The 16,325-nt window shown below is 36.2% G+C and overlaps 1 long non-coding RNA gene across 1 annotated transcript in view; it reads right to left on the minus strand.

Annotated features, from left to right (window-relative positions):
- Positions 1-462: 462 nt before the first annotated feature.
- Positions 463-16,325, minus strand: part of LOC138974916 (uncharacterized) — a 55,939-nt gene continuing 40,076 nt past the window's right edge. The window contains exon 5 of the long non-coding RNA XR_011458445.1: positions 463-788. This is a non-coding gene — a long non-coding RNA (uncharacterized lncRNA). The remainder of the gene's footprint in view (positions 789-16,325) is intronic.

Consider the following 16,325-nt stretch of genomic DNA (forward strand, 5'->3'; position numbering starts at 1 on the left):
AACTTGACGAGGGTCAATTTGGGATAATATCAAACCCTAAAAGTGTGCAAGGATTCAAAGCTCTAGCTTCAAAAACATCCGAGATAACATCAATGTTAAGTTTTTACAAAACAAACATGACCCCGCTGTGACCTCAAAATTTGATGAGGGTCAAACAAACTGGGATGACTTTGTAAGATCATCAAACCCTAATTGTGTGCAAAATTTCAGAGGTCTATCTTGAAAAACATCCGAGATAACCTCAACGTTAAGTTTTTTGTCCACGGACTGCCGGCCGTCCACATCTCCATACAGACGGAGACATATGAATCCTAATACTCACTAATTACTCAGGTGAGTCAAAAATCAAAACACACAATGAACAACATGCAATAGAAATATGCAGCAGCACATGCACAGCATAAACAAAGAGGCAGCTCCATCTTTTTCATTCATGGAATGAAACTCCCACATTCACATAACTAGCAATTTTCACCCACCAGACTCCGCTCGGATTTGAACACTCAACCTATGGATTTGGAGACAAGGCATCTTATACCAGGCCATTGAGCCCGCCAAGAGGCAACTAACATTATTTGAAAACACATACAGGTAAATGTTAGTCTAAAACTCTCAAGAAAGTACAAAAACCTTTCCGCTGAGCACTGCTCTCCTGATGGCCGACTTCACGATGCAGCCAACGCCATGACAAGGATCCTTCCCGGGCACTGCTAAGTCCTCCGCAGAGCATGACAGGTCAGTAAAGGGCTGACACTGTACTTTCCATCAGGAGTTCACCACAGGTGCACCTGCAAAAGTTAAATACATTAGAATATCACATAGGGTAAGGGACAGGAGAGGGGGGGGGGGGGGAGGTAAATTGAACAAGGCGAATATTTCAAGAGTTAGTGTAATTGTATTTTTACGTTACTGATGATTGTGAATGACGTTTGTATAAGACAAAATGGTGCAACGACTAACAACCGTGGGAGGTGAGAACTTTTAGAACAATTTTGCGGAATGTCGCTGAAAATCTAACTTTTGGAGTATTGATATTAGAAAATCGCAATATCTTTACTCTTTGGTCTTTCAGTCATGGAAAATGGTCGTAAGAAGATATGCAGAAAGCTCTGGCAAAAATGAAAGATAGTCGGCTTGGGTTAAATACCTATGCAAATGAATTCAGCTTATTTGAACTTTGCCCTGTTTGCCAAAAAATTTGAACTTATCACTTATTTAAAGAAACAAGTCTGAGTGTTGACAAAACACATAAGATCCTTTATTTCACTTGCATACATCTGTAGGTCTAACCTGACCATCTTTGCTTTCCGACTTATATGAGCCAGCAACAGCGTATAGTTCTTAGGGTGTTCAAATTACCCCCCTAATGCAAAAATCAACAGCCATTATAATGTTACATTTTAAAAACATAATTAAATTTTTTTTTTTTAAATAACATGATTTATGTTTAAAAAAAAACCACACACACACACACTGAAAATGCCTTTTCCTACAAGGAAAGCAATTCACATGGTTTTTGTTCAATCAAACACACACACATGACACACACACACACACACAAACAATCGCACACACACTGAAAATACCAGCTTAGAAGTGCACACACAAATACATTTACAAAGTATCAAGGCTCACAAATCAACAGACACCCTATTACATTTTCAAAACCTTACCCTGAAAGAAAACAATGTCAATAGTACATGAACTTTGCTCAATCACACACACAATCACACACACTGAAAATACCAGCTTCGATGTGCACACACAAATGTACAAAGTATCAAGGCTCACAAATCAACAAATAAAATATTACACTTTTTTTAAACATTACCCTGCAAGGAAACAAATTCAATATCACATGATTTTCGTTTAATCAAACACAGACAAACAATTACACCCACCCACTTTATTACATAAAGTTTGTTCAATCACACACACACAAAGCACAATCACACACGTACACACACACACACACACACACACACACACACACAAACAATCACATACACTGAAAATAGCATCTTTGATGTGCACACACAAATACACAGACACAGTATCAAGTCTCACAAATCAACACACAAAATATTACATTTTTTTAACATTACCCTGCAAGGAAGCAAATTCAATATCACATGAATTATATTCAATCACACACACACACAACCAAACACACACTAACAACAAGAAGGGCAAAGCCCATACGACTCACATGCTTGACCTTGACCTTTACATGACCTTGACCTTCAGGGTCAAGGTCAAATAACTAAACCTAGCAATGACATATCATACACTAAGAACTGCTTTACACATTTTTCCTACCAAAATACATGTGACCTTGACCCCAAGGTCAAGGTCATCCAAGGTCATGCAACACAAAGCTGTTAATTCAAGACATAGGAAGTACAATGGTGCTTATTGGCTCTTTCTACCATGAGATATGGTCACTTTTAGTGGTTCACTACCTTATTTTGGTAACATTTCATAAGGGTCAAAGTGACCTTGACCTTGATCATATGTGACCAAATGTGTCTAATGATGAAAGCATAACATGTGCCCCACATAATTTTTAAGTTTGAAACAGTTATCTTCCATAGTTCAGGGTCAAGGTCACTTCAAAATATGTAAACAATCCAACTGACGGACGGACGGACGACTCCGGTGAGTACATAGACTCACTTTTGCTTCGCATGTGAGTCAAAAAGCAGCTTTGATGTGCACATGCACACAAATACACAGACATAGTATCAAGGCTCACAAATCAACAGACAAAATATTACATTTTTTAACATTACCCTGCAAGAAAATAAATTCAATATCACATTATTTTGTTTATTCAAACACACACACAAACATATATACCAGCTTTGATGTGCACGCACAAATACTCACACATATCAAAAAACAAAATATTACATTTTTTAAACATTACCCTGCAAGGAAACAAATTCAATATTACTGTACATCAATTGTGTTCAATCTCTCACACGCATAATCACAGACACTAAAAACACAAGCTTTGATGTGCACACACAAATACACAGACATATCAAGGCTCACAAATCACCAGAGAAAATATTACATTTTTTAAACATTACCCTGCAAGGAAACAAATTCAATATTACATCAATTGTGTTCAATCACTCACACGCATAATCACAGACACTGAAAATACAAGCTTTGATGTGCACACACAAATACACAGACATATCAAGGCTCACAAATCAACATACAAAATATTACATTTTGTAACATTACCCTGCAAGGAAACAAATTCAATATTACATTATTTTTGTTCAATCACTCACACACACGCACATGTCAATCACAATCACACACACACACACTGAAAATAGCAGCTTTGATAGGCACAAACAAATACACACACAGAATCAAGGTTCACAAATGAATATACACAATATTACATTTTTTAAGCATTACCCTGCAAGGAAACAAATTCAATACATGTGCGAGGAAACAAATTCAATATTACATAAATTTTGTTCAATCACTCACACACACACATGCACACACAATCACTTACACACACACATGCACAATCACACACATGTGCACAATCACACACACTGAAAATAGCAGCTTTGATGTGCACACATAAATATACACACGGGGCAAACAAATCAACATACAAAATATTACATTTTTTCAACATTACCCTGCAAGGAAACAAATTCAATATTACTGTACATCAATTGTGTACATTAATTTTGTTCAATCACACACACACATACAATCACACACACACAATCACACACTGAAAATACCAGCTTAGATGTGCACACACAAATAAAGACATAGTATCAAGGCTCACAAATTAACAGACAGAATATTACATTTTTTAAGCATTACCCTGCAAGGAAACAAATTCAATATTACATGATTTTTGTTTATTCAAACACACACATACACACACACACACACAAGCCCACACATAATCACATTATGAAAATAGCAGCTTTGATATGCACACAAAAATACAGACATAGTATCAAGGCTCACAAATCAACAGACAAAAATATTACATTTTTTAAACATTACACTGCAAGGAAACAATTCAATATGACATTGAGTTTGATCAATCACACACACACGCACAATTACCCACACACACACACACAATCACACTGAAAATAGCAGCTTTGATTTGCACAAACAAATACGCAGACACAGTATCAAGGCTCACAAATAAAACAAGAAGGGCAAAGCCCATACGACTCACATGCTTGACCTTGACCTTTACATGACAGCAATGACATACACTAAGAACTGCTTTACACATTTTTCCTACCAAAATACATGTGACCTTGACCCAAGGTCATGCAACACAAAGCTGTTAATTCAAGACATAGGAAGTACAATGGTGCTTATTGGCTCTTTCTACCAAGAGATATGGTCACTTTTAGTGGTTCACCACCTTATTTTGGTCACATTTCATAAGGGTCAAAGTGACCTTGACCTTGATCATATGTGACTTTATTTCTTTCTTTATTTGGTGTTTAACGTCGTTTTCAACCACGAATGTTATATCGCGACGGGATCATATGTGACCAAATGTGTCTCATGATGAAAGCATAACATGTGCCCCACATAATTTTTAAGTTTGAAACAGTTATCTTCCATAGTTCAGGGTCAAGGTCACTTCAAAATATGTATACAATCCAACTTTGAAGAGCTCCTGTGACCTTGAAGCAAGGTAAACCAAACTGGTATCAAAAGATGGGGCTTACTTTGCCCTATATATCATATATAGGTGAGGTACATTTATGGCCCCTGTGACCTTGACCTTGAAGAAAGGTCAAGATGCTATGTATGTTTTTTGGGGCCTTGTCATCATACACCATCTTGCCAAATTTGGTACTGATAGACTGAATAGTGTCCAAGAAATATCCAACGTTAAAGTTTTCCGGACGGACGGACGGACGACTTGGGTGAGTACATAGACTCACTTTTGCTTGGCATGTGAGTCAAAAAGCAGCTTTGGCGTGCACACAGAAATACAGACATTATATCAAGGTTCACAAATTAACAGACAAAATAATACATTTTGTAAACATTACACTGCAAGAAAACAATTCAATATTACATTAAGTTTGATCACACACACACACACACACACACACACACACACACACACACACACACACACACACACACACACACACACACACACACACACACACACACAATCACACTGAAAATAGCAGCTTTGATGTGCACAAACAAATATAGCGACACAGTATCAAGGGTCACTAATCAACATACAAAATATTACATTTTTTAAACATTACCCTGCAAGGAAACAAATTCAATATTACATTAATTTAGTTTATTCAAACACACACACACACACAATCACAAACACACTAAAAATACCAGCTTAGAAGTACACATTCAAATAAACAGTCATACTATCAAGTCTCACAATTCAACAGAGAAAATATTACATTTTCCAAATATTACTGCGCGAGGAAACAAATTGAATATTACATGAATTTTGTTCAATCACTCACACACACACACACACACACAATAAATTACACACACACATGCACAATCACACACATGTGCACAATCACACACTGAAAATAGCAGGCCTTTGATGTGCACACACAAATATACACACGGGGCAAACAAATCAAAGCAAACAAATCAACATACAAAATATTACATTTTTTAAACATTACCCTGCAAGGAAACAAATTGAATGGTACATTAATTTTGTTCAATCACACACACACACATACAATCTGCACACACACATAATCACACACTGAAAATACCAGCTTAGATGTGCGCACACAAATACAGACATAGTATCAAGGCTCACAAATTAACAGACAAAATATTACATTTTTTAAGCATTGCAAGGAAACAAATTCAATATTACATGATTTGTGTTTATTCAAACACACACACACACACACACACAATCACAGTATGAAAATAGCAGCTTTGATGTGCACACAAAAATACAGACATAGTATCAAGGCTCACAAATCAACAGACAAAAATATTACATTTTTTAACCATTACACTGCAAGGAAACGATTCAATATGACAATAAAATTGATCAATCACACACACACGCACAATCACACACACACACACACACACACACACACACACACACACACACACACACACACACACACACAATCACACTGAAAATAGCAGCTTTGATTTGCACAAACAAATACACAGACACAGTATCAAGGCTCACAAATGAAAATAAAATTTTTTTTTAAACACTATCCGGCAAGGAAACAAATTCAATATTACATGATTTTTGTTTATTCACAAACACAATCACACACACCCTGAAAATACCAGCTTAGAAGTGTACATTCAAATACACAGCCATACTATCAAAGCTTACAAATCAACAGACAAAATAAAACATTTTTTAACAATTACCCTGCAAGGAAACAAATTCAATATTACACGATTTTTGTTTGATTAAACACACACACACACACAATCATACACACACATGCACCATTACACACACACTTAAAATACGAGCTTAGAAGTACACACACAATATAATGACATAGTATCAAGGCTCACAAATCAACAGAGAAAATATTACATTTATTAAACATGATACCCTGCAAGGAAACAAATTGAATGGTACATGAATTTTGTTCAATCACTCACACACACACACACATAATCACTGACACGCACAATCACTGATACTAGCTTTGATGTGCACACATAAAAACACACACATCATATCAAGGGTCACAAATCAACAGACAAAATAATCAAATATGTAACATTACCCTGCAACTGTAAACAAATTGAATGGTACATGAATTTTGTTCAATGACACACACGAACACATACAATCACAAACACACACACACACAATGACACACACACACTGAAAACAGCAGCTTTGATGTGCACACACAAATACACAGACATTAAAGTATCAAGGCTCAAAAATTAACATCCAAAATATTACATTTTTTAAACATTACCCTGCAAGGAAACACATTTAATATTACATTATTTTTGTTTATTTAAACACACACACACATGCACAATCATACACACACTAAAAATACCAGCTTAGAAGTGCACATTCAAATACACAGACATACTACAAATCAACAGAGAAAATAATATATTTTTCAAACATTACCCTGCAAGGAAACAAATTCAATATATTATATCAATCACTCACACACACACACAATCACACACACTGAAAATACCAGCTTTGATGTGCACACACAAAAACACACACATATCATAGGCTCACAAAACAGAGAAAATATTACATTTTTGAAACATTACCCTGCAAGCAAGCAAATTCAATGTTACATGACTTTTGTTTTATTAAGGGGGGACAGGGTAGGCAAGCACTTTTTTTTTTTTTTTTGGAAACAGCTTGCTGCTTGTTTGATTTTTGCAAGCAGAATAACTTAATTAAGGGAAACCATTTTAAATTTTGAGTGAAAAGCAATTTTTGGGGGTTTTATTCACCAAAATGTGAGAAAAACGTTATAAAATGTGCTTTTTTTAAAATGTTGCAGTTTGTGAACCAGTGCATGTTTTGATCCAATTTTTCTTCTTTGCAGCAATATGTGTGTGTTTAATAATTCTGTGTATCGAAAAGCATTTCTAAGCAATATATTATTTTAATTTAGCATTTTCAGTTACCGGTTCAGTTTTGATAAGAAAAATACATGAAATCCTAACTGTCAGACTCATAAAAACCCAACCAATGCACTGAACTCTTATTCCATACACAGAACTGATGCTGTACAACTCATAAACAACATATACAAAAACTGAACAAATCCATCAAGCCTTTCAAAAGTTGCAACATTTTAATTGTAGCGTTTTGTCTGAAAATTACATTCAGAGAAAACAGCATTTTAAAGATTTGAACCAGTACATAAAAAAACCAGTAGCACAGTGCACCCTGAATTCATATGTTTTTATCAGAATGACCACTTTACTATGTAGGGAAAAGGATTTGACAATCAAATTATCAGGATTTTTTTTATATACATCATATGAAAACAGCCATCTTTGTTTGTACCGATATGAAAACATGAATCAGAACCAAACTGTCAGACTCATAAAAACCCAACCAATGCACTTAACTCTTATTCCATACACAAAACTGACGCTTTACAAATCATAAACAACATAAACAAAAATGAAACAAATCCATCAAGCCATTCAAAAGTTGCAACATTTTAATTACAGATGTTTGTCTGAAAATTACATTCAGAGAAAACAGCATTTGAAAGATTCCAACCAGTACCTCAAACTAGTAGCACAGTGCAGCCTGAATTGATATGTTTTTATAAGAATAACCACTTTACTATGATGGGGAAATGATTTGACGATCAAATTATCCAGACTTTTTTTAAAAAATCATTTGAAAACTCATCTATGTTAGTGCAGATATGAATTAAAACGAAACTGTCGGACTCATAAAAACACAAGGAATCCACTGTATTCTTATTCCATGCACAGAAATGGTGCTTCACAAATCATAAACAACATATACAAAATTGGAACAAATCCATCTTGCCATTCAAAAGTTACAACATTTTAATTACCACATTTTGTCTCAAATTACATGTAGAGAAAACAGCATGTAAAAGAGTCTCACTAGTACCCCGGTAAACTAGTACCACAGTAGAGCTTGAATTAATGGGGTGGTTTTTTTTTTAACCAGAATAACACTTTAACTATGAAGGGGAAATGATTTGATAATCAAATTATCAGATTTTTTTGATTTAAAAAAAATTATATGAAAACATTAAAAAAGTCAATTATCTGTGTTTGTGCTGATATGAAAATATTGATCAGAACCAAACTGTCAGACTCATAAAAACCCAACGGATGCACTGATTTCTTATTCCATTGCATAGAAATGATGCTTCAACATCAACAACATTACATAATTATATATACACAAATGGAACAAAACTATCAAGCCATTCAAAAGTTGCAACATTTTAATTACAGTATTTCTGTGCTCAATCCTAACACTGCAGCAAATTTCTGTAAAGCTGAATGTCCCTTTCCATGTACCAACTTGGTCATACGCGGATTATTTAAAATGCAACTTTACCACCCGAAGCGTTGCAAACACCGGGAGAAGAGTAAACAACTGCAGACTTGAATGGACACTCATATGCACTCCAGATGCAGGGCCTGTGCAAATCTTTGGGCTGATGCATCACCTTCTTTCATAATCAGACTGCTATCAGACAAGCATTCAGTACAGGATATAAACCTTTCAGCAATAGATTGAGCTGATCAATGTTGACAAAAGCCCAACACATGTCAGCGGAGTGACGTTGCACAGTACCAGTATCCATATCTGCTTGTGATGGGTCAGAAGATGGCAAAGTATCTGTATCTTCTTATGGTTGGTCAGAAGATGGCAAAGCTGATGTTTCTGCTGTGGAAGAGGGTAGTTCCGGTTTAGCAAACTTTTCCATCAGGTCAATCTTTCTCCTCGCTGCCACCACAGGAGGACTGGCTCTCCCCTTGCTCCAACCTAATAAATACACAAACACTGATTTAATATTTGATACAACTGTCCATGGTTTTTGTTTGTAATAAGCTGCAAATTTTAAGACTCAATATAAACGTCAACAAGTGCTTGTACTTTATTTTGCAAATGACCATGTTACATGGGGTGTACCTCAACTTTTTGGCTAGGCTGGTAAATCAGAAATCCCAATCAGCCCCCAACCACTGAACCAGGCGGGTTTTCTTACAACCACCTCAGCGGCTCGTACCCACATATGTCGGTTGACGAACACACACACACACACACACAAAAGACATTCATTAATTGGCCCCTATCACAAAATGTACATGTCAAGTTTACCATGGGATTTGAGTAACCACACAATCACATACACACAGGAACTAATACTGAAACTAGCTGAATTATTTTCTTTCTTTCTTTCTTTCTTTTCATATTTTTCTTTTAAAATTAATTTATTTCATCACACTTGCTATGTATTTGCTTGTTTCTTGTCTGTTTTGTGTGTGTGTGTGTGTGTGTGTGTGTGTGTGTGTGTTCTGTGTGTGTGTATACATTTTCAGATTTCCTAAACCTAGCACTGTTTGCAGGTGATCTTTATGCTTTTGATTCATGAGTTGCATCCCCAGTCCTTTAGTTTAACTCTTTTTTTTTCTTTGGTGAAGTAAATTGGATCTATTTTTTTTTATTCCTTAGTTAATGGAAAAGATTTGACAACAATATTGCTGTCAATGATAGGTTGGTCAGCCATGCTGGTGTAAACCAATCCTTTAGAATTAGAGAACACTCTCTAGTAGGGTACTTATATTTTCCTACGGTCAATGACCAGAAACAGAAACTGTGTCAGTCGTACATCGCTCAGATGCTGCTTCTCAGTTTGACCCCAGACAAAGAATACTGATGACATGTTACACCATAGTAAGCTCTCAAGGACTGGCCAGCGAAGAACAATAAAATAGGGGTTGTGAAGACGATATCACAGAGATGATCGAGGGAGGGGGGGGGCGGCATGGTCAGTAAATTGGATCAAGAAACCCGCAAAATACTTCAGACACAAACTGTTTATCATTTACCTGCAAACCCTAACACATTCTTACAACAACAACAACATAACGATGTGCAATAAATCACGTTGTCAAACAAACAAGATCGAAAATAGAAAGAAGCAAAACCCACCTCGTCGAGTCAAGAATCTTAGAATGTCGTCTGCTTAAATACGATCATGTTGGTTCATTTCGGAGTGTTGTTTACTTCCTTCTACTGTTCGCTGCTGCTGGTTCATCTTTCTCTGATATTTCTTGCCACTATGCCGAACATTTCCAATGTTAGGGTTGTTCTCCGCAGCTCAAAACTTTGAAAAATGCTGCTGAATCGGTGAAAACGTCATGGATTTGTTGACACCGATAAGTTGTCAACTGCGCTTGCGCCAAATGCCTTTGACCTACATATATTTGCATATATTAATTCCGGGGTTTCGGTTGGAACGGATTCTCTCTCTTTGTGCCTATGTCAACGGAAATTCCCCAACGGTGATGACGTCATCTTGAAGAACGGAAATTTCCACACAGTTTGAACAGCGAAGGGTCATGTCATGTGCGCACATTTACCAGCACGGAGTATCCAAAGTTGACCATTTTTTCGATTTTTTTGATAAAACACAGACAAAAACAACAAAACATCGGTTTGAAAATGGTTTTATTTACATGAATACATGTCTAAAATGACTAAAGCAGATTATTGAATGCATTCCAGGATGTTCAAAGGTGTGAAAAATGCAACAACCCCAAAAAGGTGTATGAGACCAAAAATAACTCATTTTGCCTACCCGGTCTGCCCTTAAAACGCAAAAACACACACGCACACACACACACACACACACACACACACACACTTAACCCTTAGGCTGGTTGTCACGACATATGTCGCGCTACTTTACGATACTGTCACCTGGTTGTCACGACATATGTCGCGCTACTGGCTCGGTCTGTTTGGTCGGTTCCGATTACCTCCCATGGATGCAAAAACCTATATGACTGTTTTTTGTTATTTTTCTCTCTGTTAATTCACCAGTGGCTATGTAACATGTGTTACAGAATTGCACCAGTGTAAGGGTTAAAATATCAGCTTAGACGTGCACACACAATACACAGACATCTAGTATCAAGGCTCACAAATCAACAGACACAATATTACCTTTTCTAAACATTACCCTGCAAGGAAACAAATTGAATGGTACATGAATTTTGTTCAATCACACACACACACACACACAATATCACACTGAAAATACCAGTTTTGATGTCCACACACAAATACACAGACATAGTATCAATTAGGCTCACAAATCAATAGACAAAATAATACATTTTTTAACATTACTCTGCAAGGAAAGAAATTTAATATTACATGCTTTTTGTTAAAATCAAACACACACACTCACTGAATATACCAGCTTAGAAGTGCACACACAAATACACAGACATAGTATCAAGGCTCACATATCATTCTTTCTTTCTTTATTTGGTGTTTAACGTCGTTTTCAACCATTCAAGGTTATATCACGACGGGGAAAGGGGGGAGATGGGATAGGGGAAAGGGAGGAGATGGGATGGGGGAAAGGGGGGAGATGGGATAGAGCCACTTGTTAATTGTTTCTTGTTCACAAAAGCACTAATCAAAAAATTGCTCCGGGTCTTGCAACGTAGTACAATATATGACCTTACTGGGAGAATGCAAGTTTCCAGTACAAAGGACTTAACATTTCTTACATACTGCTTGACTAAAATCTTTACAAACATTGACTATATTCTATACAAGAAACACTTAACAAGGGTAAAAGGAGAAACAGAACCGTTAGTCGCCTCTTACAACATGCTGGGTAGCAACGGGTAAATTCTTTCTCGTCCCAACCAATATGGGACTCCCCCTAACCCACGGTGGGTCTCACATATCAAGAAACAAAAGATATATATATATTTTTTTTTTAAAGGAGATCAGACTTTTTTGTGTCCCCTCAGCGGGTACTATTTCGGAAGGTTTTTTTGATTGTGATGTCGCCTCTGTAAACTTATAACCCTTTCAATCGCTCACTTTCTTTCTTGATAACTTTTTTTCTCTTCAGTCTGCATGTTTGTTTGGAATACAATATGTATTTTGAGCTACACGCAAAATGGACATTGGTTTTTATACTATAAAACGCGCAAAGAGCATAATTGTAAAGTTATGATGTTGCGCTATATAAATGCTCATTTATTATTATTATTATTATTATTATTATTATTATTATCATTATCATTATTATTATTATACTGGACATTTAGTTACTTCTTCTTTCTCTCTCCCCTCTGTCTCTTCCATTTCGCACCTTCCCCTCTCTATTCCTTCCCTCCCCTCCTCCATATCTCCCCCTTTCTCTCTCCCTCAGTCTCCTCTTGCTCACCCTCTCTCTTTGGGGGCAGGGGGCTACAGGGGTTCTGGACCCCCCCCCCCCCCCAAAAAAAAAAAATCAATACTCACTTTAAAAGAAATAATGAGTGGCTGCTGACACCAGTTGATCATGTTTAAAATCAAGGAAAAGCCACAAATTGTTCTTAAAATAGCTAAAACTTTTTAGCTTCAGACCCTCCAACGGGGGCCTTGCCCCTGTACCCCACAAGGGGTCTACCCCTGGACCCCAGGTTGTACCACCCCCCCCCCCCCCCCCCCCGGCTTAACTGCTCCGCCCCTGCCCTCCATACCCCCCCCATCTCTATTTCCCCCTCCTCTCACTCTTTCTAAAGTGTACTGCACCGTTATTGGAAAATAGTCGTTCACTCGCAGATTGACGTTTGTTTGGCGTTTACAGTTACTCCTTTTGCTTACTGACACTCTCATACCTACACGCTCATAGCTTACTCACATCCATTTACACACACAAACCAACACACATATTTAATCGCATCCGGCCCATACACTCACACACACACTTTTCTCATGTTATTTGTTTTCATTTCTTTCTCTCTCTCTCAGTTATTGATATAAATGTTTACTTGGCTCATTCACTTTCTTATTGTTCCTTCCGTCATCATGTCTCCTTTTTTTTTTTTAAGGAGGGGAGGGGGTGAATAACTGGGGTTTTATTTCATTTTGAATCAACTGTTAAACATTTTTTCTTTTACATTTCAGGTTACATTTTCATTAAGTTACTTTTTTATTCAACAAAAATCTAACTAAAGACAATGAAATTACCGGAAAAATATTACACTTTTTAAAGAATACCCTGCAAACAAATTCAATATTACATGAATTTTGTTCAATCACTTAAACACACACACACGCACATGCACAATCACACACACACTGAAAATACCAGCTTGGGTGTGCATCCACAAATATAGAGACTAAGTATCAAGGCTCACAAATCAACAGAAAAAATATTACATTTTCTAAACCTTACCCTGCAAGGTCGATATTACATAAATTTCGTTCAATCACTCACACACACACGCACAATGACACACACACACACACACTGAAAAAACCAGCTTTGATGTGAACACACAAAAACACACACATATCAAGGCTCACAAAACAGAGAAAATATTACATTTTTTAAACATTACTCTGCAAGAAAAAAAATCAATAGTACATGAACTTTGCTCAATCACACAACGACACCCACACAATCACACTGAAAATAGCACTGCTTTGATGTGCACACATAAATATACACAGGGGGCAAACAAATCAAGGCAAACAAATCAACATACAAAATATTAAATTTTTTAAACATTACCCTGCAAGGAAACAAATTGAATGGTACATTAATTTTGTTCAATCACACACACACATACAATCACACACACACAATCACACACTGAAAATACCAGCTTAGATGTGCACACACAAATACAGACATAGCATCAAGGCTCACAAAGTAACAGACAAAATATTACATTTTTTAAGCATTACCCTGCAAGGAAACAAATTCAATATTACATGAATTTTGTTTATTCAAACACACACATACACACACACACACAAGCACACACATAATCACATTATGAAAATAGCAGCTTTGATATGCACACAAAAATACAGACATAGTATCAAGGCTCACAAATCAACAGACAAAAATATTACATTTTTTAAACATTACACTTTTTTGTTTGTTTGTTTGTTTGCTTAACGCCCAGCTGACCACGAAGGGCGATATCAAGGCGGTAACATTACACTGCAAGGAAAAAATTCAATATGACATTATCAATCAATCAATGAGTCTTATATCGCGCATATTCCGTGGGTACAGTTCCAAGCGCTCTGCAGTGATGCCGTGTGAGATGAAATTTTATACGTTTGATCAATCACACACACACACGCACAATTACACACACACACACACACACAATCACACTGAAAATAGCAGCTTCGATTTGCACAAACAAATACACAGACACAGTATCAAGGCTCACAAATCAAAATCAAAAAGATTACATTTGTTAAACATTACCTTGCAAGGAAACAAATTCAATATTACATGATTTTTGTTTATTCACAAACACAATCACACACTGAAAATACCAGCTTTGAAGTGTACATTCAAATACACAGCCATACTATCAAGTCTCACAAATCAACAGAGAAAATACATTTTTCAAATATTACCCTGCAAGAAAACAAATAGAATATTATATGAATTTTGTTCAATCACTCACACACACGCACTTGTCAATCACAATCATATACACACACACTGAAAATAGCAGCTTTGATGTGCACACACAAATACACAGACATATCAAGGCTCACAAATCAACATACAAAATATTACATTTTGTGACATTACATTTTGTAACATTACCCTGCAAGGAAACAAATTCAATATTACATTATTTTTGTTCAATCACTCACACACACGCACATGTCAATCACAATCACACACACTGAAAATAGCAGTTTTGATAGGCACAAACAAATACACATGCACACATAATCAAGGTTCACAAATGAATATACAAAATATTACATTTTTTAAGCATTACCCTGCAAGGAAACAAATTCAATACATATATTACATTATTTTTGTTTATTCAAACACACACACACACACACTCACAATCACACTGAAAAAAGCAGCTTTGGTGTGCACACAGAAATACAGACATTATATCAAGGTTCACAAATCAACAGACAAAATATTACATTTTGTAAACATTACACTGCAAGAAAACAATTCAATATTACATTAAGTTTGATCAATCACACACACACACACACACACACACACACACACACACACACACACACACGCACACACACAATCACACTGAAAATAGCAGCTGTGATGTGCACAAAGAAATGCACAGACACAGTATCAAGGCTCTCTAATCAACATACAAAATATTACAGTTTTTAAACATTACCCTGCAAGGAAACAAATTCAATATTACATACATTTTGTTTATTCAAACACACACACACACACAATCACAAACACACTAAAAAATACCAGCTTAGAAGTACACATTCAAATAAAAAGACATACTATCAAGTCCCACAAATCAATAGAGAAAATTTTACATTTTCCAAATATTACTGTGCAAGGAAACAAACTGAATATTACATAAATTTTGTTCAATCACTCACACACACACATGCGCACACACACACACAATCCACACACACATGCACAATCACACACACTGAAAATAGCAGCTTTGATGTGCACACAAAAATACAGACATAGTATCAAGGCTCACAAATTAACAGACAAAATATTACATTTTATAAGCATTACCCT

Source organism: Littorina saxatilis, linkage group LG8 (genome assembly GCF_037325665.1).
Source record: "Littorina saxatilis isolate snail1 linkage group LG8, US_GU_Lsax_2.0, whole genome shotgun sequence".
In the NCBI taxonomy this organism is placed as follows: domain Eukaryota; kingdom Metazoa; phylum Mollusca; class Gastropoda; order Littorinimorpha; family Littorinidae; genus Littorina; species Littorina saxatilis.